Genomic DNA, 25,694 nt, shown 5'->3' on the forward strand with positions numbered 1-25,694 from the left:
GACTTACCATCTTTCTGCTCTTCATAGTATCTGTGAAATGAACCTATATTAGAAGGTGGCTGTCTTGCTTGGTTTTGCTTGCCTTGTACGCTCGAGGCGCTGGAGATCTGTTCTGGGACTGCGAGGTATTCACTCGTCCTGTCTTCATCATGCTTGAAGTTATGATGCCTAGTGATGATTTGTTATTGTTGCTGTTGCTTTTTCCAAAACACAATAAATGACATACCAAAAATACTGAAAGAATACTAAAGGTGCAAAAGCTATAACACAGAAGTTAAAAATGCCAAAATTCAGGTTATTTGTGCAGGCGTAGCTCAGTTCCCTGGCTGTGTATGCTTCATGCCACAGGCTTCCGCTTTGCATACAATTTTACTACTGGGCCCCTGGTTTTATAGCACATACCATGGACCCATTCTTCATAGGGGTGCTGTTGGATTGCTGTCTTACTGGTAGGAGAAAATGGATGGTGAGAATGGAATAGGGCAGTGCTTGCAGTTAGAAAATAGTCTCCCGACCAAGGTGTCCGTAAAGAACTGAATTCTGCCCTGGGCTCTGCCACCTACTTCTTGTGTGATGCTTACATGTCACTCAGCTTTTTAGGAGGTTGGCACTAAATATGCATCTTGCTTGCATGTGCTCAGCTTTGAGCTGACTTGCAAACATGCTGAGTGCTCAGTCTTCTCAAGGAGAAGCTGTACTTTGAGTCAGGAGATGATGTGCTTTGAATATTTAAATAAATATATTTCCCAAGTACTTTGGAAAAAAGGGTCCTAAGTTTCCATAATAACTACCTACATTTATATACTGTCTGTTGCTCATGCTGGAAGCAGGCATAATGCTGATCCTAAATGCAAATGATGCTCTAAGTGGAGCAGGTCAACTTACTGATGAACTTCATATAAAGTTCTCTTATGAAAGTAATACTCAACACTGAACACTTCTGAATACTGCAATAAATGGTGTGTGCAGTCATGCAATGAGCAATGAAAGTAAGACAAAACATTGAATATAGTGAATATTGTAGTGAAGAGCAGAGGGCAGCACAATTGGAAAAGGGCATGTGTGTGGTTAAATGCATTATAATTCATCCATGTGAGGAGAGTGATTTGCTCAGGCAAGCTAAGGTAGGTTGTAACTCAAGAGCTTAATTTTCTACTCCTGTACGCTATTTGTTTTTGGTTTTGTGGGGGTTTTTTTGGTACATTAACATGGAAACAAAGTGAATGAGATGATAACCCTTATTGTCATGTGAAACTTGGTCTTGATGGTGCTAAGGTATTTTGTGAGGGCTTTTTTGTGCTTTTTCCTCTCATGGTTTTATAATTTAACTCTCTTGAATGCTGAGAAGTTTTATATGGGTAGAAAGGAAGCAGTGTTCCTTCAAGATACAAGTAGCCCTAGGATCACTTCCACTTGCTGTCTGCAGATGGTTTTAATGGCTTTAGTCTCCTGCAGATACTCGGTTGCACTCACGCCAAATTAACTATTATCTTGTAACTGGTTATAAATACTAAGGGATAAAACAACTCTGAAGAAAGCTAATTTATGGTTGGAACTCCATATCTTCTTTTGTAAATATTAAATATTTCATTCCCCTGTCAGTCTCAGTTCATTGCCTTTAGCCTTTTGTCAGCCCTTTGGAGTGAGGGATCCCAAAATGCCTTGCCTGAAATGAAGGGTTCTGGGACACAACTAGGACTCATAGGTGTATTGCAAATACAAGTACAGAACTTGCTGATACTGAAAAGTGTATTTAATAATGTAATTCTGTCTCTGTGGATGATTAGTGCACACATGGTACGTGTGGTGTGAATGCTCATGCTCTTTTTTGTGTTTGTTTGATTGTTTGTTTTTTTAAAGTTGTGTACTTTGAGAGAAATCCTATAAGCTCAGAAAGAAAATTGCTGCTTTGGAGCTGAAATGAACATTTAAGGATGGCCACTGTAGGAAAGATTCATACAGCGTCACAGAGTTTGGTTAAAAGTCAATGTACCTCTTCCTCCCTCCTCCAATAAACAATCAAAAACTTTATTAGCTTCAGTACTTGTGCATAACCGAAATGAGTTATCAGATCATCTCAAATATATGGTGTGTACGTAGCAGAAAGGAAACAGATAGCGCAGAATATTTTTTTGTGCTCTGCCACATGAAGGGAAGCTCTGCAGTTCCAGAAATCCAGATGTACTCATAGTAAATTAAAATGTACTGAATATCCAAAAATTAAAATGACTAAACCTGTAAGTATTAGCCGGTATCATTTGGGGTTGGGTCTTTCTGGTGTTTTTCTTCTGTTGGTGGGTTTGGGGAAAGGGGAAGTTGGTTTGTGGGTTGTTGTTTTTTGTTTTTTTTTTAAGGGGTTTTACTCAAAAGAAGGCTTGATATATCCATGTTTTCCACTCCAAGACACAGGGCGAGCGTATTTTTCTTGAAACCAAAAAATCAGTTTTTTCTAATGATATGAAAGTCCAAAGTTAGAAAGCCAAGAGAAGAGGAGGGAGTAAGCAATTACAGTAACTGTGAAAGGTAACGCTCACACCGGAAGAAGTGCCATTCTTTCAGTGGCTAATACCATCATATATTGAGATCATATAATGTAATTTTAATATTTAAATTGTGATCTTCCATTGTCAAAACACTCTATTAAAAAGACAATTTTGTTTGACAAATAAAATAATTTTGCTTAGAAGAACTTCAGCGAATGGATAATTAACCAGCACTATGGCAGAGCTATGCAAATATTTGCATGCATTATTGATAGTGACAGCCAAAAAAATCCCAAATAAACAGAAAGGACAGTTGATTTGAGATTAATTGATGAACAGATACTTTTCTCTATAAATAAAAATAGTTCTTATATACTGAAAGCATGTTTTCAAGCAGTTGCTTGCTTTGTAATATTAGGTAGTGTTATGGAATTTGATTCTAAATATATTAACAGGTACTGCTAGAAAAATACAGTTAGATTCCCAGCAGTCAAACAGTATCAGTATTCCCAAAATGTGCCATTAGATGTAAGTATTTTCTGTCTGGGTCTCAGCCTTTTCTCTTGATAATGCTTGGCGCTTGTGACCATGTGTTCTCTGAGCATCCCACTACATTTTCTGAGATAATTTGCATAGATCTAGACATGTTTATGTCTATTTTGAAACAGAAGTAGATAAAGACTTACAAGTGTCTTTCTGGCATTAGTGCAGATGCTTCTTGCAGGGAAAGTAGTATTGAGAAAACTCAGGGTCAAACCTCCCGACCTTATTTGTTGATGTTGCTGCTGTGAACTGAACTCTGTACAGCCACATACTACTGTTGCCTTTGCTACTTGAGCTTTCTCTTCTAGGTCTGAGTGACTTTAGCACATATCTGAATAAGGACTCAAACCCAAATTGCTGCTTTTCTAAGAGAGTTTGAGCAAGTTTTTCCCCCCTCTCTTCTGAACTGTTTTAAAGACTGGTTTTAGAAACTCCAGGCTGCTGCATCTTGGTCAGAATATAACCTTTTTTTTTTTGTCCAGGTCCATTGCCAACTTTAAAATTAAAATGAAAGTGAACATTTCTAGTCAGTTTAAATATCTTGTGGTTTTTTTAATGTTATATTTAAACATATATGTAATGACTGTTTAGTTTTGCCTCCCCTTTTTTCCTATTCCAAGGAAGCTCATATGGTCAGGTATTTAAAAATAACCCTCTGAGAAGAACTCCTAGAGTCGTATTTATTCGCGCAAAGCCCCAGCTGAGATTGGCCTAATGTTAAGCCATGGAAAGTGCTGGGTTGCCGATTCCACCTCTGCCAGGCCAGGTCTACAATGCTGCATTGGTGCTGCTCCATGCTCACGGCCCGTCCACCAGCCAGACTCTGGCTCCTCACAACAGCTGCGTTTTTCTGGTGACAAGCATGACTCTCTTCGCTTGTTTGTAACACCCTAGCTTTCAAATCACTTGTCCTCCTAGCTGGGCAATTGCTTTGCAGCAGCCTTTCCTATAGCCCAGTAGCGTACCCTGTAGTCTCACCTATTGCCTTCCCCACCAGGTCCTTGTCTGCTCCTTCCCTAAAAAAATGAACAGAATCTTCTAAGGACTTTTAACACATCTGGACTATATTTCTGGCACATGTAGAATACTTAAGTTAGTGCTTAATTATGATATTAGCATCATTAGTCGTCTTCAGGGCAGTGGCTACTGAAGTTGCTGCTAATTGCTGTGGAGCTGGGGTGAGTGGAAGCCATTGCAGGGAGCCTTGCAGGATAGTATTTGGAGGTACTCGAGCAGGATTCATTCTTGGGTTTAGTTACCGTGATAGGCTTGTATTTGCATACAGATTTCCTTTGTTTTTCCATGAATCTGCTCTGACTAATCCTTTGGCCTGTATTTCATTAAAAGTGTTGACTGCAGAATGGTGGTTTTGGTAACAGATGAAACAAAACTTTTCCTTTTTTTCCTTTGCATGTGCATGTACAAAATAAAACGTACAGGATGACCTTTTTTATTTGATAATTGAAAATGTGCCTGACTTTGTTAGAAAAGCCATAGTCTAAGAATACAATTCACTGGTTTTTTTATAAATTAATGTCAGTATGGTGTATCAGTTCTCACTCCCACTTTTCTTACTCTCTCCCCTTCCCATCCCCCACTACTCCCTCCCTATTTTTAGAGGCAACACAAAGCTGTTTTGCTTCAAGAGAGTGACAAAGATTAGTAGAGTTTGAACGTTTTGCAGCAGATTTCTAGAAAGTAGATGAGCCACATTTGTACGTTGTACTCCTAAAGTAGTGCTAAATTGTTTCTACATTGTATTTGCTTCATTTGTATTTTGCTGCATTTATTTACTTCCAAAAATTTTTACTCCTTACCCCCAGGCTATCAGCAAATTACAGCTGAAGTATGAATCGTGGCGAATCTGTGTGTGAGGAATACAGATTCTCTCCTTCTCCATATGAGAAATGGTGGTGTGTAATGTTCCCTGTGCTCTTTGTGCAAATAAAACTTAAGTTCAGAGTCTCTGCGTTCCTGTGATCTGTGGACTGCATAGTGAGGAGTATTAAAGAGGACTGTTTATGTGGTGGTGATAAAAATCACACGTGCTTTCAGGAGATGTAAAGACCTTGCAGATTTTATTAAACTTTGAAGAAAATCACGTGCATGTTTGCATGTTTATCTGTATTGATAAATATATGTAACTTGCGGAAGGGTGTTAAGACTGTTAATATTCACGTTTGCGTCATATGCAAGCTTGCAGCGTTGCAAACCTAGTATTGAATGAGGACACTAGACTTAGCTTATGTGAAGCGTACCAAATGTTTCACAAGAATTACTTGTTTTCATGGAAAAATAATTATTTACAGTATTTAATAATGTGGGAAACATTTGTGAGCTAGTTTGCAGTTCCTTTTCTCTTAAAGAATGCAATAGAATCCATTGCTAAAAAAAGGGGAAATTCAAGGAAATGTTGTCAGTATAGACAGATACAGAGGAGTCTTAGCGTAGCAAGAATATTTCAGTTGAGTAAAATGATTAATTAGCTCTTTCAGTTTTAAAGTCTGAGATTAAGAAGTGGTGTGGGTGCTGTTATTCATAAACTTCTGCTATAGAAAATGTAAGAATGTGATGTAGGGTGTGTTTACTGAAAACAGAAGTTTAATATTTTCCCCTGGATGTTATATAGTGTGCACCTGATTTGATGTGAGAAGTACCTTTTTAATAAGGCAGCACATTTTAATAAATTCATCAAAGCCATCTAGGAATCTATCGTTGTTGTAGTTAAAAGCAAGTCAATCACTCTACCCTGGTAGTTTTCTTCCTTCCTGAAAGCCCCATCCTTCTAAAGTTTAGTTTATTTTTCTATCTCAGGTTGCCATCAGCACCCTTTCAGCTTAAGGCCTTGCCCTGTCTGTCCCCATGACAGGTTCTGGCTACCCTGCAATCAGAAGTGAGGTGATGAAACTGGCACTTTAAGTAGTGTAGGTGCACGCAGTGGGGCTTGGAGCAATCTGCTATTTAATTTAAATAGCTATCCAGCTTGCTTATCCACCACTGTAGGAGATCTTGTTTTCTATCTTTATGCAAAGCTCAGCTAGTAAAAAAAAAAAAAAAAAAAAAAAAAGATATTAGATTTTAATAAGAATTTAATTTGGCACTGCTATTAGGTGTTTTTTTTTACTTTCTGTGTTGAACTGTCAGTTCAGGTTTTTGGTCCCTTTTATAAAGGGTTGCACTAACACTAGTTGGAAGACGCCAAAGGTTCATCTTTTGTGAAGCTGATACTGATAACAGGTTGTAAAGAATTATGGAATCTACACATGGCTGAATGGATCTGGGCTTTTACAAAGCAGGTTTGACGCCCAGCCAGTTCTGGTCTCTGTAGACCTAATAAATGAAAGAGATTTTTCCACTGCCCTGTCACAGAAAACAAAAATGCAGCTTACTGAATTGGCTGTTCACTGCCAGTTTAGGAAAAAAATTGTCATTTTCTTGTCCTGTATAATAAAAGCAGTACTAATTAGTAGAAAGCACTAAAACAATCTCATATGTCTAGTATTTCTAGCTTTAAAAGGAATTCTCTTATGTATGATTGTGATAAGAACTTTTGAGAACTTTAAGTGTTGTTAAACTTCAGCAATTGCATATTTTCAGACAGCTCTTAAGCAGACAGGAGTTGTTACAAGAGTCTCTTTCAGAGAGACTTGCAAACTGTTGGTTTGCAAACTCTTTCTGACATTTCTCCTATGAAAGCAAAATAGTCCTTTTTAAATTCAAAATAAACCTATAATTGGTTTATAGGGTCTTGCACTCAAGTTGATGGCATTTCTGTCCGTCTGGGATGCAGAAGGAAGAAATAGGGGAAAGAGGGAGCCCCTTGCATCTGGTTAGCAGGCCCATCTCTGTAATTGTCTGGAGATCAAAGAACCATTTGATGGTGGCCGTTAACACCTTCCAGCATAATATCCCCAGCTCCCTCTTTGCCCATCCTCCTAGTGCAGCTCAGAAAGTTGGCACTCTGAAAGACCTACCTCCTGAACAGAAGGAAGATAGATGGGAATGAGGATTTGGAGTGCATGGGAAGTGGAGTGAAAGAGGAGGTAGAAGAAATGTGAGGTTGGAAGCCCTGGTGTTACCAAAGGATGATTTACAAAACCTTTTGCAGGCTATTGATGGGAATGGGAGGCTGACGGTCCTGCTGACATGCAAGAGGAGAAAAATAGAGAGTTAGGCATGCCACCTGGCCAATTAGTAAAAAAAACCCCAAAGCAGCTAAAGATGATTGACTTGCATGCTCAGATGCCCTGTGCGTGTGCAGTGGTACCAGCCATGCCAAGGGTACAGCACAGACGTGATGCAAGAGCTGGGAGTCTGCAGGGCCATGGCCAGGTGTGTGCACCCACGTTTCCACGCATCCCCTGGTGGAGTGGCTACTCAGAAAACTGGAAAATTCAGTCCTGTCATTTGCAGTCATTAAGACAGCAGTAAAACTGGCCTGCCTGGTTAGAAACCAGTCAGGTAGCAATCATATAAAAGGCCTTTAGCTTCCCAAAAAGTGGCTAAAGGGAGGAGTAGTGCCCATGTGACTGGAGGAGCAGATGAGGTGGGTCAATAGTCTGTGAAATAGAGGAGGATGTAAACGTGGCACAGGGGTGTTCAGGGCGCTTTGAAGAGGTGCGTAGCGAAGTGTGAAGTTCTCTTTACCTCCTTTAATTTATATGTAGTCAGAATTTCTTTGTACCCTACCTTTCATGAGAGCATTACTTTAACTTGGTGAAAGCTGTGGACTGCAGTTGCACTGAGATGTAGATACAGCAGCTTTTCTTTTTGCTTCCACTTGTGCTTCAGGAACACTTGAAGCAATTAAAATATTTTCTCTCTTGTGAGAGATGCAACTTACTCCATTTGTGTTCAGCAGGAACAAAAGCAGTTTCCTCATTTTTAGGAGTGTCTGCAGAAAGATCCTGGAACCAAAAAAGAAAATGAGTCATCAAATTTAGTCATAAAATTGGAGCTGTTTTGATTTTTAGAACAACTCAGTAGCATTTTTGGGACAGTTTTTTTTAACCAGCATTAGAAATTATATATATTATATATGTTTTATAGTTTTATATATACGTGTGTATATCTATATAAATACATATGCATAGTATGTGCTACCGGACTTTTTTTAGTAAGTTGGGTAAAATTATTTCATTTTAAACTTGTATTTAAATGATGGACATTATTTTTGACTCAGAAATTAATGGGATTAATATATAATAATTCTTTCTTTCTGTGTGTAACTGCCACTGGAGGTGAGTATTAAAACCATTTCACATTTATGGAGATTATGTGATAAAGAAGCTGTTTCTTCATCTGGGTTACATAGAGAGTTGCTGATGAGTTGGCTTAAAAGAAAAAAAAAAGATGCTTGGCAAGAAATCCAAAAATAATAGAAACCAGGCAGCTCAATTTGAACCAAATTACTGAAGTTACAGTTGTTTTTTTCCTCTTTGCTGAAAGACTTACAAAAGCTTCCATAACTGCTGCACTGTCCAGTTTGAAGTGTATTGAGTGTGTGGTGTTCATGGTGTCCAGCCACACTGTCTGAAGGTGAGAGAAGTACCACTGAGACCATAGACAAAGAACGGGGCTTGCTTTGGCCATCAATTGTGCTGGGAGCTTTCTTCAGTTCTTGCACGAGGACCCAGGCCAGGAAGCTTTATCACAAGGTGCTTCCCTAAGTTTTTGAGGGTGTTCCCCCACCTTTACTAAATTTTCTCACTGGCTGTTGGTATAACCCTGTGAAATTTAGGCATTTCTAATTATGTTGTGTGATACAGTTCTACCAGACTAGCTATAGACCACTTACCATGTCTATCAACCATGGATTACAGTTTGGAAACTGCTGTTTGGAGTATTCAGAGATTCTTCACCTTCAGTAGGAGAGAGAGAGAAGATGGTGATAATCATAGGGCTGCAGAGGTAGACGTACTGGGTTCACAGGAGTTGTCTAGCTTAGACAAATGCACTCACTTGACAGCAGAAATGCCTGATTTCTAGTTTTTGGGCTATCAAGTGTTAATGTATCTGTGCAAAATGGAGAAGAATCAACAGGTGAGCGGTAGGGTTTGGTATGGCAAGATAAACTGAGCTAATCTGGTAGGGGTAAAAAACTGGTGACTTCTGGAAAGTCCTTTTTCTTTTCCCTGTCATCTTCTCTATAGTCTCGGCCAGGTTGTCATGTTGTACCCCCATCTTGCTGGCTCTAAAACTTCTCTCAGCCCTTGATGAACTGATTCAGTTTGTTAAACTACCAAAAAAGAAAAAAAAAAGTGAATAGTTTTATGCCAGATTAGTGAGCTGAATAGGTTCACTAAAAGATAGGATGAATGCAAGGAAAGGGACAAGAGCATGAGAACTTTTCAATAGTAGCTGTTAGGATGGCTCAGAACCCTGGTGTAACAGCACACTTTGAACATTTCTGTCCAGAATAATGTGGTGGTGTCAGGGGTATTTCCATGAGAGGAAGGATTTGTGGGTTCAAATAAGAGATTTCAAAAAGGAGCTTACTAAGTTTTACAGATGTAGCCCAAGGGGGGTAGAGGAGAAATCAGTGTATTAGATCAGAGCTGTCAAGCTTTGAGGCACCAAACCCACATTTGCTCACAAAGTATCTGTTAGAAAATATTCTCTGCTCTTTCTCATCATGGGTGTCAGGCTCAAAACCTACAATTTCTGGAGCTAAGCACACTACTGGAATAGCAAGATGGTGTAAAAAAAGGACATTTTATTCAAATAATCTCACAAATTAGGCACAAACAGTATAATAGAATTTAATTGTCATTGTTTTATTAAGGAACCTGTGCGTGACATGCATTTTTGTATATTTAGAAGCAGTAAAACTCCTCAGTTCTCCTATTTTTTATTCTCTGGTCTATGGAGAACTTTCTTGAGTCTTTGGCAAATGTATGAATTTTATCATGTATTTTTGAATTTCTGAAAGTTACCTAGGTGAAAACTAAAGCCTAGTTTAAAAATAGTCATAAAACCCTGTAGCAAAAAGGGGTTTTTGCTCACAAAATGGTCACAGTGCATTCCTGTTCTAAGCCACGATAATGAGAGGGGGATAACTCTAAAAGGTTTGCTTTGGTACAGTACTGCCAAATGTGTACCAGGAGTCATCTTCACTCAGAGATACCTTCTAAGAGCCAGTTCAGTGGCCAGAGAATATTACAGGTGTATTTGCATTTATTGTAAGGACTTTCTGTTAGCTTTATATGCAAGATACCTTTATATCTGTGCTGTTATTCAGTTTTGCTTTTATAACTCTCTGATTTAATTTTTGAAAAAGTAAAATCACACATAAGTATATAACTTCCAATTTTCACAAATCTGAGACGCAAATGCGTTGTTTTGAAAACTTAACAGACTATAAGTGGATTTATTTTAGTTGATACCTTATGGACAACATACTATTCTATACCCATTACTATTTGCTCTGTAGCTATTTTTGGCACTGTCATTCATAGGTTAAGAAAACAAATTCTCTTGTAGAGTACATGAAGTGAGATGAGCTTAAATATTAGTCTAAAGTAAGTGCTTATAAAATGACCAACTAAAACCTGTGGTCATTCAGAGCAGTTCTTGAGCTGCTGGAAATTGCTGTAGATCCTAAGAAAGTCAATGGGGGACATGAGTTGATGTCCATAAAGCTATGATACTTTGACTCACTTTGCACCTGGTGTTTCACTAGATGCTTAGGAAAGAATGGAAAAGGCATTCGACTTTAAAAATATTTAACTGAAGATAAATTCTCTTGTACTTGCGACGGTGCTGGGGATGGGGTTAGCAGTAGAAGGTTGGTGTTGTGGGTGCTTCTTGTAGCAGACTTGGCTTCCAAGACACAGGCTTCTTTTCATATGACAATGAGCCACGAAATTAAGGATTCCCACTGCTACAGCAGTGGCAGGTTGTAGGTGCTGTTGTCAGTATTGGTAGCTCAAATTTCTTTTTTTTTTAATTTTATTTTTCATACTCTGCCCTAAGTCAATAAAATCAATGGAATCCAGGTATAGGGTTGCTATTCCAATTCAATCTATTTTTCAGTGTGAGGACAAGCTGTGAGCAGCTGTGTGCAATGTATTGTGGAGCAGTAACCTTAATGTGGGAGTCTGTTTATCTGCATAAGAACCATAATGTTTTATACTGAGCTTATTGTGTCATGCTATTTGAACAGATTGAAATAAAAGAGTAAACTACACTACACATGTTGATCAATGCATGAAGTAGTTTTTGTGTTGATGCTAGTGTAGCAGTAGTTATATAAGATATTACAATTCTTTGAGATATTTCTTGAAATTAAAAAGGGAAGCATGATTTTAGGACTTTTGATGATTGAAAGTTCTAGTATTGTAGGAAATTATGTTCCTTATGATGATTTAAAGAACATCTTCCCTACACTAACCTAATAACAAAATTAATTTTACCATGTAGAGAAGAATCCCTCATCAAATGATGCCAGTACGTTGATCATAGCAAATACGCTATTTGCATTGTAGTGAGGCTTTTGTGATAATTGTGTTAGTAACAGAAAGCTGCTGAAGGTTTTCAGGGAATAACTTGTACTTCAAAAATGCTGGAAACTACTTTACAAAAAAAAAAAAAAAACCAAACGAGAAAGGGAATCTTACCTTACAATGTATTAATGGTCTTGGATGAATCTTTGCTGTTGGGTAAGATGTTCAATACACTTTAGCCAGCTGGCTTAAGTCCTTGTAAGAATACACATGTGCTAAGGAAGATTAGTCTTTTTCATGATTAGTTCACTGCACAGAGCCTCACCTTTTTCTTGACATATATAACTGAGTGTTTATATATTCACAAATCTTATATAAATACATGCAGTCCTAGAGCCTTTTCAAACATGTCCGTTATCAGTGGTTTATGATTTGTTTTACATTAAAGCTTTCCTACTTGATACAGTGTTTTAGCCTATAACTATTGATTTTGATGACAAAATAATTAGTTTATGTTAAACAAACCGTGGTTTTGGAGTCTGCTGGATTTCAGCTGAGTTTTTGGGAACACTATAGAGTGGTCTGTAGGAACTAAATCTATTACAGTTGCTTACAGTTGAGAGACAACTACCAGTGCTTGATCCTTCTAATCAACTGGGCAATGCTGTATGAATGGAAATAGTTTCTTTTCCTCTTTCTTCATTGAAAAAAGTCCTTTGCTGACAGCAAATATGTTATACTCTGCCAAATGAAATAGTGCATGAAATTCTGCTTTCTTTTTTAAGGAAGAAGTTTTGTGTAGTTTCCATGATTGTACACTGAAGTACTGAAGTTTCATTCAACCTAATTATATTTTTGATCTTAACTGTAACTAGTGATCAGATAATTATTCTTTCCTTAAAAAAAAAATGTAGGTATTACAGATGCTTGATAGCTAGTTTCAGTATTTAAATTAAATTTAAGATATAATAAAATTATTTATTAGTAATTTTTGAAAATGGAAATGTTCTTTTAATGCTTCATTATGTTTTACACACTGATATTGAAGCTTCTCAGTTTATTTTCATAAGAACAAACATGGGTATTCTAGGAGTATGCATGTGGGTCACTTTTTTTGCCATAGTAAGTCCTTTTGGAAAATTAGGTACATCAGATGACTCTAGACTAAATACGATCTCATAGGAATAGTTAGTAATTCCTTGGAAATAATTATTTCTTATTGAAAAACAAGTGTCATAGTGCATTTAATCTATACTATAATTTGCATCCATCTTTGAGCATGTGACACTGTTTTTCTCTTTCTTTGGTCTGCTCTTCTGGACCATGTTTGTACAGAAGTATTTATAAGAGCCATCAAGAAATTGTTGTCTTGTTTGCTATTAAGAGCTCAGTAAAAAAATCTGTAAATTGCATTTGGCTCTAAAAGAATGTGTTGTCTGTTTTAAGAAGTTTTCCTCTTTCTGTATATTACTTAACAGTGTGCTGCATTTGTTTTTCATGCTAAGTAACTGCTAAATAGAGAAAAGGAAAGAAAAAGTTTCCCAGAGTTTCATACAAGAAGGTTATTTCCCCTCCAGGCAGGGGCAGATGATCACAAGCAATAGTACTGTACAAAGTTACCCTTCCTCTTTGTAACTGATACATGACTGCTCCTAATTTAGTGCAAATGTGAAGTAAAATGGATTTGCTTAAATTATCACTGTTAGCTGTGTGTGTGACCTTCATGGGGAATAAAGCTAACGCATTTTACTACAGTTTTTCGTGGCCTGGAAGTATTTCATGAGCAACTGTAGCTTTTCAGGCAAGCATTGCTACCTCTAGGAAGAAATGGCTGGACTGTGTGCTGTCATTTGACAATGCTGTTTGAACACTGCTCGTAGGCATGCAACGAAACTGGTGGTGAAGACAAAGGTGACTTGCATGGCGTTCACTCCGGCACTGTCCCCCCGCAGCTGCTACTCCTCAGTTTGACCACTGGTCTCAGGTGTTAGTATTTTTTAGTTATCAGGCTGTTAAGGACTGAAAGGGAAGTGACAGGAATTGTAGTAAGGAAGGCTGCCTGACACTTTCCAGTACAAGATAGTGGTTAGAGTTTTTTATAGCTTTGCAAAACATTAGGTTTTGGGGCTAGGCAGTTGCCCCTAGCTTAATTTTTTTTTCTGCCAAAATTATTTAGCTCTCTGTAAGAATGTGTGGAATAAGTTATTTCACATCGTAGTTTGTTTTTTGTTTGTTGTTTTTTTTTTAAAAAAAAACCATTTTTTTGGAAATGCTCTATGTCCCTCCCTTTGAAGCAGAGACTAGGAGTTAGATGGCATTGTGAGAAGCGCTGGTGATAGGCACTGGGGAAGAAGAGCGGCTTGTGAATCATGGCTTTGCCTTTGTCAGAACTCTAAAAGTCTCAGATCTAACCAAATTTTAACCTTTTAAAGAAATCGCAGTTCTTGCATGCCGTCTTGAGCATGTGAGAGCTGTATGGCCTGGAAAGGGAGGGGGAGGCTGACCTGGGGGATGAAACCAATGCTTGTACTGCAGTGCCTGAGGGCCAGAAGCACACCCGTGGGGCACTGGCATGCTTGGGGCCCTGGCGGAGTCCCGGCTCCAAAATACCTTAGTCTGTGAACAGAGGAGACAGACCCCAGGGTGAGAGTGAGAGTTAATACAGAATCACAGAATCATCTAGGTTGGAAAAGACCTTGAAGATCATCCAGTCCAACCATTGACCTAACATTGACAGTTCCCAACTACACCATATCCCTCAGCGCTGTCGACTCTACTCTTAAACACCTCCAGGGATGGGGACTCCACCACCTCCCTGGGCAGCCCATTCCAACGCCTAACAACCCGTTCTGTAAAGAAATACTTCCTAATATCCAGTCTAAACCTTCCCTGGCGCAACTTGAGGCCATTCCCTCTTGTCCTATCGCTTGTTACTTGGTTAAAGAGACTCATCCCCATCTCTCTGCAGCCTCCTTTCAGGTAGTTGTAGAGGGCGATGAGGTCTCCCCTCAGCCTCCTCTTCTCCAGACTAAACAACCCCAGTTCCCTCAGCCGCTCCTCGTACGACATGTGCTCCAGACCCTTCACCAGCTTCGTTGCCCTTCTCTGGACACGCTCGAGTAATTCAATGTCCTTTTTGTAGTGAGGGGCCCAAAACTGAACACAGTAATCGAGGTGCAGCCTCACCAGTGCCGAGTACAGGGGCAAGATCACTTCCCTGTCCCTGCTGGCCACGCTATTTCTGATACAAGCCAGGAAGCCATTGGCCTTCTTGGCCACCTGGGCACACTGCTGGCTCATGTTCAGCCGGCTGTCAATCAACACCCCCAGGTCCCTCTCTGACTGGCAGCTCTCCAGCCACTCCTCCCGAAGCCTGTAGCGCTGCTGGGGGTTGTTGTGGCCGAAGTGCAGCACCTGGCATTTGGCCTTATTGAAACTCCTACAGTTGACCTTAGCCCATCGCTCCAGCCTGTCCAGATCTCTCTGCAGAGCCTCCCTACCCTCGAGCAGATCAACACTCCCACCCAACTTGGTGTCATCTGCAATACAATGGTGTGTTGGGAAAGGGGAAGTCAAGGGGGGAGAGTGTGGCACTGCCAACCAAGCCTGGAAGTGACTGAGCCAGGAGAGGTGAAAAGCCTTGGGGAGTGGGGGTGAGGAGACACTTGGCATGGGCGCTGAAGGTAAGAATGAGGGACCAGAGCTTGAATCAACATAGGCCAGAGGGTATAGCTTGAGGAAAACAGGCAGAGGAGTTTGTTCTGGAAGGTCCTTTTCTATAGAGATCTTTGGATATAAATAAACACTCCTTGATTTCAGTAGAAGCTCCTTGAGAATATGTTTTTAACCATCATCTATGGCTAGTCCCCATGCAGAGAAATGTTTTGCATTTGCAACCAGTTTACTCCTTTGCCACAAGAGCTGCATGGTATATCTAAAGATTTCGACCCCACTCCTGTTTTTTGTAGGTGTCAGTGTGACTCCATTGTACAAGGTCTGATGTCTTGATTTCTTTTTTCAGGAAATGGCAAATTTTTGCAGTGTGGCAGTGTCCAAGTCAATGTCAAAACTGAGCTTGTCTTTGCAACGCTCTTTCACTTGGCCCCTCGTGAGGAAGCCTTACAATTTAACGGTATTTAATTGTGCACTGACATGCTGTTTTTTTCTGCAGGACCCCTGCTTTGTTCCGTGCACAGAATGGACTTGCTCTGGGAATGAATCTGGTTGATGTGGTGGAGAAGGCTGTTCTCTGTAGTACCCCTGCCTCACTTCCAGCAGAAGTCGGGACGCGTGTGGCAGGCGAGGCAGGGGATTGCGGGAGGCAGAAGCCATTCTGGTGCTCTGCGCAGCTGTATGCTGCCCTGGCGAACGGGACTCTCTTCCTGGCTGTGCTGCCGACTTCCTAGGTGATGCTAGGTAAGTTGCTCGATTCTGGCTTTTCTCGTGTCTTTGCTAACTGTATGTGTCTTGCTTTCTCGCGGATGACTTGAGATCTTTGGATCTGATCTGGAAAAGTGCTGAGCACTGATAACTGCGAGTGAGGCAGTGAGGGTTGAGGTTTGAAAGTGCTATATAAAGCACAATGTAATGCTAAGTGCTGTGAAAAAATTAGGTCTGAGTTATGCCAAACTGGAGACAAAGTTGTCTTCAGAATTGGAGAATCATTTTGACCTTAAAGCTGTCGCTGTTTTAGTTAGGAAGTTAGGAATAACACAGTTATCCTAAGTTAGGAGTAACAGAATAACAGTAGGACTAACCATTATGTTCGTGAAGCACTCGGCTGCACCATTAAATTCACAAAGAAATTACTTGTTCCATCTTCCGAAAAAAATCTGAGTAGCATGCAGTAAATAAGGTATCGGACCATATGCCAAATACCAAGAGTAAAACAGAGTACTGTTTTGATTAGTGGTAATTCTGTACGCTGAATGAAGCAGAGGTGCTGTGGAAATGGTATGACATAACTGTGGTGTATACCATACCACAGAAGCAAACAAAGACAAAGTTTAGGTTTCTCTAAAACTTACTTCTGACATTTCCTCTTGTGAGCGCTTGCCTCTGCAGATTGGTATTAGTGTAGATGTTTGTATCACATAATATGATTTGGGGTGCAAGAAGCACAGTATTTTTTGATGCTGTCAACTCAGATAATATTATGTGCATAAAACCAAAATGACACATAAATTCATCATTCATCGCAGGCACATGCCTCTTGTGCCTGGTTATTGTATCAGATGCAAAGTAGACAGTGTTTGTAATGTCCACTATCAGAATGGCTTGAGGTCAGGATTTCATCTGCATTTCTTCAGGCTCAGGATTTGTATTTTCCCACTGTGATGTCCATAGCTAGCTCCAATGCTGTTGTAATCAGTAGATAACAGAGAATTTTTTGGCCAAGGCATGGTTAAGCTAAATATTGTTTTAACTTAGCTAACCTGAATGCAAAATATCTAACATTAGATCATATTTTATGAATTAACAAAGAGTGTGTCTTCAGTGCCTAGAAACTTAGTGTGTTTGCCAGATAAGCTGTTAGTCTCTATTATAGGAGAGAGAGAGAGAGTAAAAGCTATGAAGCTTTGGTAATGGCTAAATATTATATTAAATACACAGAGTAAGAATGCACGTTCTCCTTCCAGCCTGCTCATGGGGAATCTACTACATACAGCTCTGTGAAAGGCTGGAGTAATGCTTTAGGTGCCGAGCAGTATTTTTAAGTGCTGCTTTCTAAGAAAACCAGAGGTATTTTTGTTCGACTACTGCTGTGCAGTGCAAGTCATTCTTTAAATCTTTAAACATAAACAAAAAAGGTGGGGGGGTAGTAGAAACAATCTGTATTTTATGAGCAGAAGTTAAAAATGAAATTATTTGCTTTACCTAGAACATTGAAAATTATGTTGCAATTAGACTGATGCAATAGCACACATTACGAAAGGATCACACAATTCACAGAGCCTGCTGGAGAAAAGCACGGGACTGGAACAGCAGGGGTGTTGTGGGCCTGCGGGGCAGTGCGCTGGCAGAGCTACGTGGGGAAGATTATCGGCTAATGTGGAGAGAGGAACGCCAAGAAAAATAAAAACTCTGCCGTTCCTGCGTATCCCATAAAACGGGGGGCGGGGGAGAGGAGGAGGGCGACTTGTGTTATCAGTGTGCCTACTTTATTTCGGTGGCACATCTAATCCAGTATGGAAAATGTTTTCTGTTATGTGAAAGAAAGAAAGAATGGAAATGGAAGCTAATTTTGAGCTAATATATTTTGAAAGCTGCTAATAATAGTGGAATTTTATTCGGCACGCTCTATTTCTACAATAGAAAAGTAAAATTCCTTTGGGTTAACTGAAACATCTGTTGAACAAATTGGTTCAGTTTCATGAGTCTGTTACTAATTCTGAGAAGTAGATGGTGTTTTATAAAACCAGTAGAGTTGGGGGGTTAGTGCCCATATTCTTTCAGTTTTTTTACTATTATTAAAGTAGGTCATATTGAAGTCTTACACTTTCATGAATACAGTAATACTGTGGTTAATATTTCTAGTATTTCAAGCTTTACCTTTGCTTTAATGAGTTTTCTTCACTGTTTGCAAGTATTCTTTAAAGTTGTGGATTTCCAGTTTTTTATCCATTTCTTAGCAATAAAGTAATTGATTAATTTTTTAAAAAAACCTCTTTTGGTGCATTCTGCTTGTATTTCCTTGTTTCTGCAGTTTTTTCAACTCTCTTTTACTTACGAAGTTTGAATGTTAAGAGAATTTTAGTTGCTCCTACTGCCATTTTCTTGTTTGGACTAATTATTCTTTGTAACTTCACGGTTGTGGGAAGAATACTGTAGGTGACAAATTGGTTTATGACTTCACATGGTGGAAGCTAAGAATGTCATAAGAGTCAGCAAGCTGGTGTCATATGAATAAATAAAAGAAGAAAAAGGGAGAAATTAAAAACAGTTTCTAAGATTCTGTTCCTATGCATCAGGAATGCTCTAATTTAATCTCATACACATACACACATCTTAAAGCAGTTTAGGTTTCTCAGGTACATCTATCATTATCGTCACTGAAAGGAAATCACAAGTAAGTGTAATGTTAATATGCAGATCAAATGAATTAAGTTCTATGTGCTTTACAGTTAAATATGTAAAATCAATGCAAGTTCTTATGTCCCACATGTAACTAGCTGTAATAGTTTGACACATTTAAAGGGGAAAGCTGAACTTTGAATTTAGACAGTGAATATATATTTTCTTTGTAGTGCATATATTATCTGGAAAATACAAGACTGGCATTAGGCATGTACATTCAATGTCATTGTAAGCTGTGGCGTCTTCAGCTTCGTGGTCAGAGTGTCTAACTGTTCAGAGTGGCTCAGTGAATGAAGGATGTGAACGGAAGTTGATAATACTTTCTAATGTTACTTTAACAGATAATTTCCTTTACTTTTTATTATGGCTATTTTTGAAGCTTTAATATATGTTAATTATGTGGTAATTCGGTTGTCTTCTTTAGAAGATAATGCAAGTATAAATAAGCTGGACAGCAGTGTGGAATATTACTGCTTTTAAGGGATTGCTGGACTGAGGAGGACTGGAGATGTATAGTTGAGTTTTGTGAAGGTGCATGTGAGTATTGGCAGTGCAAGGAGCTGCCTCCCTGCTGATAAGATATTCCAAACTCCCCTTGTGTCAGTTTTGTCCTTGGTGCAGCTCACTGAAGTTTCAGATGACGTGCATGAAATGAAGCGAGGGGGAAGTTCTGTGGCTGAAGTCCTGTGCCAAGTCTTTTTGAAGTTGTATGCAGCAGCTGTGCTGTAGCTAAAGAAAGGCTTTCTTTGCCTCCATCATAACATCTGCATGATCTTTAACAGCAGAATTGTTCCACTATGATGTATCATTTAGCTAATCCGGGTTGCCTTCATTAAGTCTTTTTTTCTTCTCCTTATGAGAAATGCTCATGTTACTTTTGGGAATAAGTTTGCAGAGATCTGGACTTGAGCACTTCTATGTAGAAACAATAGACTTCAGTCAAAAAAAAGTCAAAAGAGGAGTTGAGACTTTGCGTCTGTAGCTCAGTGAGGCTCTTAAGGGAGATTTGGACTGCACCCCATGAATTGGATTTTCCTATGTCCTCCCTTGTTTGGAGGATGGGGGCTGAACACAGGGCCAGTTTTTGTGGAGATGTCACAAATGCAGCATCATTGCAGCTAACCTTGGTCTAACAGCTTCCAGAAGTGCGACTTGTACCCTCCCTGCTGAGGTATTACCCCGTCTTCTTCGTGCCAGTGCTGCTGTCTCCACGACTGGGGTGAGTTGGCTCAGGGAGCCAAACCAGCGGTCAGCTAACTGCTTTTTTGGTTGGGTTACTTGGCTGACTCTTTAACTCTTTGAACTTGCTAACTGCAGAGTTGGACAAATGTCTGTGCTAAAGATGACCTGGAAGAGGGACAGAAGGATCAACCTCTCCTAGTTGCAGATTGGCTTGTCTGCCACTTTGAAACCATGCCTTGACTTGAGGCAGGAGTAAGGCTACCAAGGGAAGTGTTTTTAAAGTGCATGAGTAGACTGTATACTGTGTTTACTTTGAAGCTAAGTGAAGAGAAATCAAGAAATCGGGTGTAATTGAATTTGAAATTTTAATTTTAGTGTTTCTTTTAGTTGGAGGTTTTTACATAATGGGTTTTGAATGGAATCCTTATTTTATCTTCTTCCAGTTTAAGACTAAGAGGTGTGTAATTGTTCACATGCTGCAAAGCTCACAAGTTCTCATAGTTAAAGGGTGGGATCTAATGGTCAGAAATAAGAGGTTGTGGTCTTGGAGAGCAAAACAAAGGTAGTAGAAATGCTGACACTTCTCTGTGTTAAGGATTTTGGTGATCTTGACTGTAAATATCTTGCATTTATAGGGGGTGCTTGACTCAAATATGTCACGAACTAAATCTGGAGGAATACATTGTAAATTAAATGTGGGTGGGGATTTTTTGTAAGTAAGAATTATCACATTTTATCATCAGGAATTACTGGATATGCATTTGCTTTTCACTTGAACAATATGATCAGTCTTCCTGCTGTAATCTCTTAGGAAAATGACTGTCAATGGAAAAGCAGACTGCTGATTTATGTAATTGTACTCACTGCAGAAGTTTGGTTTGTGAGATCCAATTAACATAAATAAGCAAAGTAAGAGAAAAGGCACAGGAAACATACTGCTGCTTATCAGGGTTGTTAAATGGTATTTTCAAAATTATCTTCTAGTCAAATAACGATTTTTTTCAATTTATGCCAGGAGGACTGTGTTACTCCCCATACTCAGTGTCTATAAAATTGAACGTATGCTTGCCACAATGAAGAATTAATACCATACAGTGCAAAATAACAAAGCTGCTATTACAAATTACTTGAAATACTGCATATTGAGTGGAAAAAGATAGATCTGCTGGCGTGTGTAATTGAGAGTGCAGCCTGCCTGCTTGGGGGAACGCAACACGCCTCTCTCTCTGTCCGGGAGTGACCGTGACCACGTCACCAAGGACTGAGCACGCCCCGGGTGACAGCTGGGCGTTTCAGTCTCACACGTGGAAACCATATGTGTTTCCTAATGCCTAAAGAGTATGGTTAGGTCCTAGAAATAGAGATGCTTGACAGCAGTAGTCCAATATATGCATTTTATCTACACTTTTAAAAATAGTAAAATAAGATCTTAAGACCAGTCTTCAAAACTGAGCGCATTTAGTACGTTCTGGTTCCAGCAATGTTACCGTGAGGTAAGGGCGAGTACCCAAGGACTTGTTTCAAAAACAGGAAGTGCCCACATTTATATAAAATTGCATAGTTTCAGCTGTCATAAATGTGGTTTCAATGCAGTTGCAGGAGTAAAGCCCAAAGTAGTTATAACCAGCTTACTTCCTCTTCCAGTCAAAGTGCAAATAGCCATATAATTAACAATCTGTGGCTCATTTTCTCTAGCTGGGTTAAGTATTCTGTTTCGCCTGTTCAGTCACTGTATAAACAGAGGGAACTCGACTTGCTTAAGAACATTTTAAAACATAAATATTCTCGGTCATAACCAGATCTGCAGATTCACAAAACAGGATCTTCGATTGCCCCTCGAGCTTGGCAGCAGAAATGAGACCTGTGAGTGTGGCTGGAGCACTGCCAGGCTCCTTGGAGAAGAGCGAGCCTTGCCAAGTTGGCTTCTTGCCATGGTAAACTGCATGGGGCAGCAAAACCTGCTGCAGAGCTGGTAGACAGTTTTTCTCTTTAGGGACTTCCCTTCTTACATTCCATTACAAATTGGCTTTATTCAAAGTCTTTTATCATTAATTTTTTGAGGACTGATTGCTCAGCTTTTTTGGACAGCTTTTTTCTGAGTTAATTCACCCATCCTGCCTTTGACTCTGCTCATGCACTTAGCATGGCAGAAAAGCATGAGTACAAAAGAATTAGAGTTCCTCTTCTGCTCCTGTACACTCTCGGGTTGGTTCAAATATGTTTTAGGCTGCTTGGGGCCTTTGAGGAGACCCCTAACTTTTCATCCAGAAAGGGCCTGTCATCACTTCTCTGTCTCTGCTGATATCAGGCACTTGAGCAGCAAATAGCTACTGAATATTCCCCATGTACTTTGCTTGCTGGGAAGAGCTGATGAGGAGCCTTTCCAGGGAAAGGGAGCTCTCCCATGAGAGTTTCTCCAGGGAAGCTCTGCTTGGGTACTGAAGCCGCAGCACTTGCTGCGTACAGTAATCAACAGCGGAGCTTTCTTCTTGTGACAGACTCTTGGAGAGAGGCTTTTCTCCATGTGAGAGGTAGCACGGCATTTTGAAAAGCCATGAGAAGCTTTTAGGCAGAGCTCAACAAACACTACTCTGTCCTAAGCATAATATGAAACATTTCCTTTCCCTTTCCTAGCTTTTCTCTTCAACCGTCAGATAAATGGTGGAGAATACTTCCCCAAGACCTTACGAAATATCATACATTCACAGTGACCATCTTTTGACTTTATGCAAGAAAGTTAATAGTCTTTAAAAGGACTACTTCATCCTGTGCTGCCCAAGGTTTCCCCTTCTTCAAGAAAAGCTGACTAACCCATTTTGTTGTCAGTGGAACAACCAGAAGAGCTACATTGATGACCAGAATGACTCATCTTTCTGAATGGAGTTTTAAAAGCAAAAGCAGTCTTAACAGCCTATGTGAAAACCAGGATACATCTGACAGCAATTGTGAAGGGAACAGAAATCAGGACAGAGTTCTGCTTCAAGCTCCCTCATGGTTTTAGCTGTAGTTTAGCAGGGGAGACAAGGGAAGGCCAATGAAAGTGAAAACTCCTTTGCGTCCTCTGAAAAAACATGGTTGTAGCTATATTGAAGTGTTTCATTCTAAATAAAATTTGGGAATTTTCAGGAGACAGCAAGGTTTATAACATTTTTAGTTTTGTAAAGGATTCCTTCCTATTCTCATCTTCCAATGTTTTAAGAAAACATACAGCTGCCGCTCCGAAGAGCACAGTTGCACAGCTTCTGCTGCTGCTTCTGCTTACTCTGTGTCTGTGTGTAGGTAATAATTTATTATAACATCAATATAACATTACCTTCAGTCATTCAGAAGAGCCTTATCTTAGGTGCTTGCCAGAGTTACTCATGTGTTTCTTTGCTTAGCGTGACATGGCCATATTTTCCTTCATGGCTTAGTTCCTAACCCAAGCACAGGCAATGAAATGTGCTCACACTGCGCTGTGTTTTATCACTGAGTTAGGGGATTGGATGGGGTTGCGTTGTAAAAGAGGACAGTAGGGCCAGTCAGTTCGATGCAATGAATAGATTGCTCTTATTCATAGAGGAGTATGGTCCAAACTAGTGGTCTGTGGGCCAAGACCAGCCTACAGGAAATTTCCATCTGCTCTGCTTTTTACCAAAGGAGATGGAGAGCAGCTTTGCAGCAGCAAATGCTGCCCAGCAACTGGACTGTGTTGGAGGCTTGCCACTCTCCAATTTAGAGGGCTGCCTCCAGGGGAGTGGAAGAAGGTGAAGTGGAAGGGACCAGGTAGAAAGGCCGGTCTGATTTCCATGATGGCATCTTGACGGTATTTCTAGGATAGACTTGTGACATGTGCAGGCTGGTCAGGTTAGTGACCTGGGGACCGGGAAGTGAGGTCTGTGAGGTTCTGCCACCACCAAATATAATTGCAAACCCCTTGTAATAAGCGAACTCTCTTAATAGAAAACCACATCCTTTAAAACAGTTCATTAAAAATGACCTTATCAATTACAAGTTACCATGCCATATAAAAAGCATCTCATTTCCATATGAAGTAATTCAGATTCAAACTTCTAATTGCCATTTGAGAAGTCAAATACTACTTTTTGAGTGGATTTTGATATTATAGTTTTGTATTGCCTTTTAGAAGAATTTCAAAATTAATTTGAGGCTGTAACTAATAAGCCTGAAAAGAGCATGGGAAGCTGGAAAGTTCTGTATACGTATAAACCAAAAATTTAAAACAAAAAAAAATTGTACATGTACTCTTCATTGGCATGCAGTGATAGTCTATAAAGTTTTTATTATCCTGAGATAATACAGATACCTATTACCCGAGAGCACTGAATACCTTTTTAATCTATGCAGGTCATCCAAAACAAATGGCTCTAACAATTATTTCCACACTCGGTTGTGTATTTTTATCATAATAAGGTTAAATACTGAATGAAGATTTAGATTTTTATATGATTTATAATTTTTAACTTTTGTATTTTTTCAGGTTCACTGTTTTAAGGATTTTCACACTTAGGAAACCATTAAGCTCTTGTAATAATAAAGATGTTTCAGGTGAAAATGAAGTAATACAAAAATCATGTACAAAGAGGGTGCTAGCTTTAAGATCTTGACTTACCACTTTTCTTTCAGCTGATGGTAGAAAAACCTTTAAGTTACTTTTGTGTATGTGTATTTATACAAATAATCTGGATTACTTAATTCAAATACAATCAATTAGAAAAATACATGCATTGTTGTAAAGAGTTATTGCAATTAGCCTCACCTCTAGTATATATGGGAGAATTGTTCTTAAATACAACTGAATGAAAACAATTCTCCTGCATCGCAGTTCCCTCATGTCATTGCTCTATGGACCTACTTGAAATCCAGGTACTTGTAAATTCCACTGAGCCTCATCAGACTCCTCTAAGGTTTCTGGCTCTGGCAGGAAAGATCTGTTTGCTGGGGACAGATTGTTTCTCCTTACCAGGAATGGGGCGCTCAGGGGCGCTCATGAGTCACCTAACCAAATTGCTAAGATCAGTGTCGAACTCTCCAAATTGCCCCAGTAATATAAAGAATAGGATAAATTAATGCTCAGTTGCAAACTTTCTGCAGTCACTTTTTGCATTGTAGAAAAATGAGAAGAGATGGACAAACTTAGACAAAGTAGCAAATGGCTTTAGTGTTTCCATGCTACTGGGTCATCTTGAGTGAGATTTCCTAAGTTGTAAGCTTCACTCCTTCAGTCTTCTTGTCCCTTGCAGTTGTTTGAGCTCTGCTCTTGATCAAACTTTTTTGCCCAGGTAAAAAATTTCTCTGTGTTCAGACATGTAGATACCTTTGGTTACCTTCACCCTTCCCATTTGCATTCTTAAGAGTCAGTTCTGTCACCTTGTTTTCTTTGTTTCTTCTTTTATACTAGGCTTTTTCCACTGTTCTTTGCCCTTTTGCTGCTGATAAGCTGAGTGGAGTGGGTTTCCTCTAAACATCATCCATCTTGCTTTCCCCTGGATGAAAGACTATTCACTTGTTCCTGGCCTGGATCATAGGTGACACCAGTCCTATTAACAGATGTCTGAATGCTGTGTGTATATGTGGACACATTTTATTTATTTTTTTATATTTATGTATATAATGTATAAAAGAAGCCTCTATCTTGTATATAATTTTATATCATAGTTAATAACTAATGTCTGGTGTATGATTGTTAGTATTAATAATTTTATAATTCATTATTTAATATATATATAAAGTCACGTATACCAACATGTTTTACTGTTGGGTAAATCTGTTTCGTTGCTGTAAAATGTTGATTCTATTTTACTTTTTTTGTTTGTTTAGGAGAAATACGACATTACCAGTAGCTTTTTCTGTTTTCTAAAGGTCAGGCATTGACTGATACTGATCAGTTTATGGAATTATATGATAGAAGTAGTATATGGCTTGATGGATAGCATTCTAAAGAGATGTGCCTTATTAAAGAGTG

The 25,694-nt window shown here is 39.3% G+C and overlaps 1 protein-coding gene across 6 annotated transcripts in view; it reads left to right on the forward strand.

Annotated features, from left to right (window-relative positions):
* The window catches only part of NCOA2 (nuclear receptor coactivator 2), a 198,042-nt gene that overhangs the window by 56,826 nt on the left and 115,522 nt on the right, over positions 1–25,694 (forward strand). For all 6 annotated transcript variants that reach the window (XR_012622404.1, XM_074817590.1, XM_074817599.1 and 3 more), the window contains exon 3: positions 15,642–15,886. The gene's annotated coding sequence lies outside the window, so the exon portion shown is untranslated. The remainder of the gene's footprint in view (positions 1–15,641; positions 15,887–25,694) is intronic.

This window comes from Strix aluco, chromosome 1, assembly GCF_031877795.1.
Source record: "Strix aluco isolate bStrAlu1 chromosome 1, bStrAlu1.hap1, whole genome shotgun sequence".
In the NCBI taxonomy this organism is placed as follows: domain Eukaryota; kingdom Metazoa; phylum Chordata; class Aves; order Strigiformes; family Strigidae; genus Strix; species Strix aluco.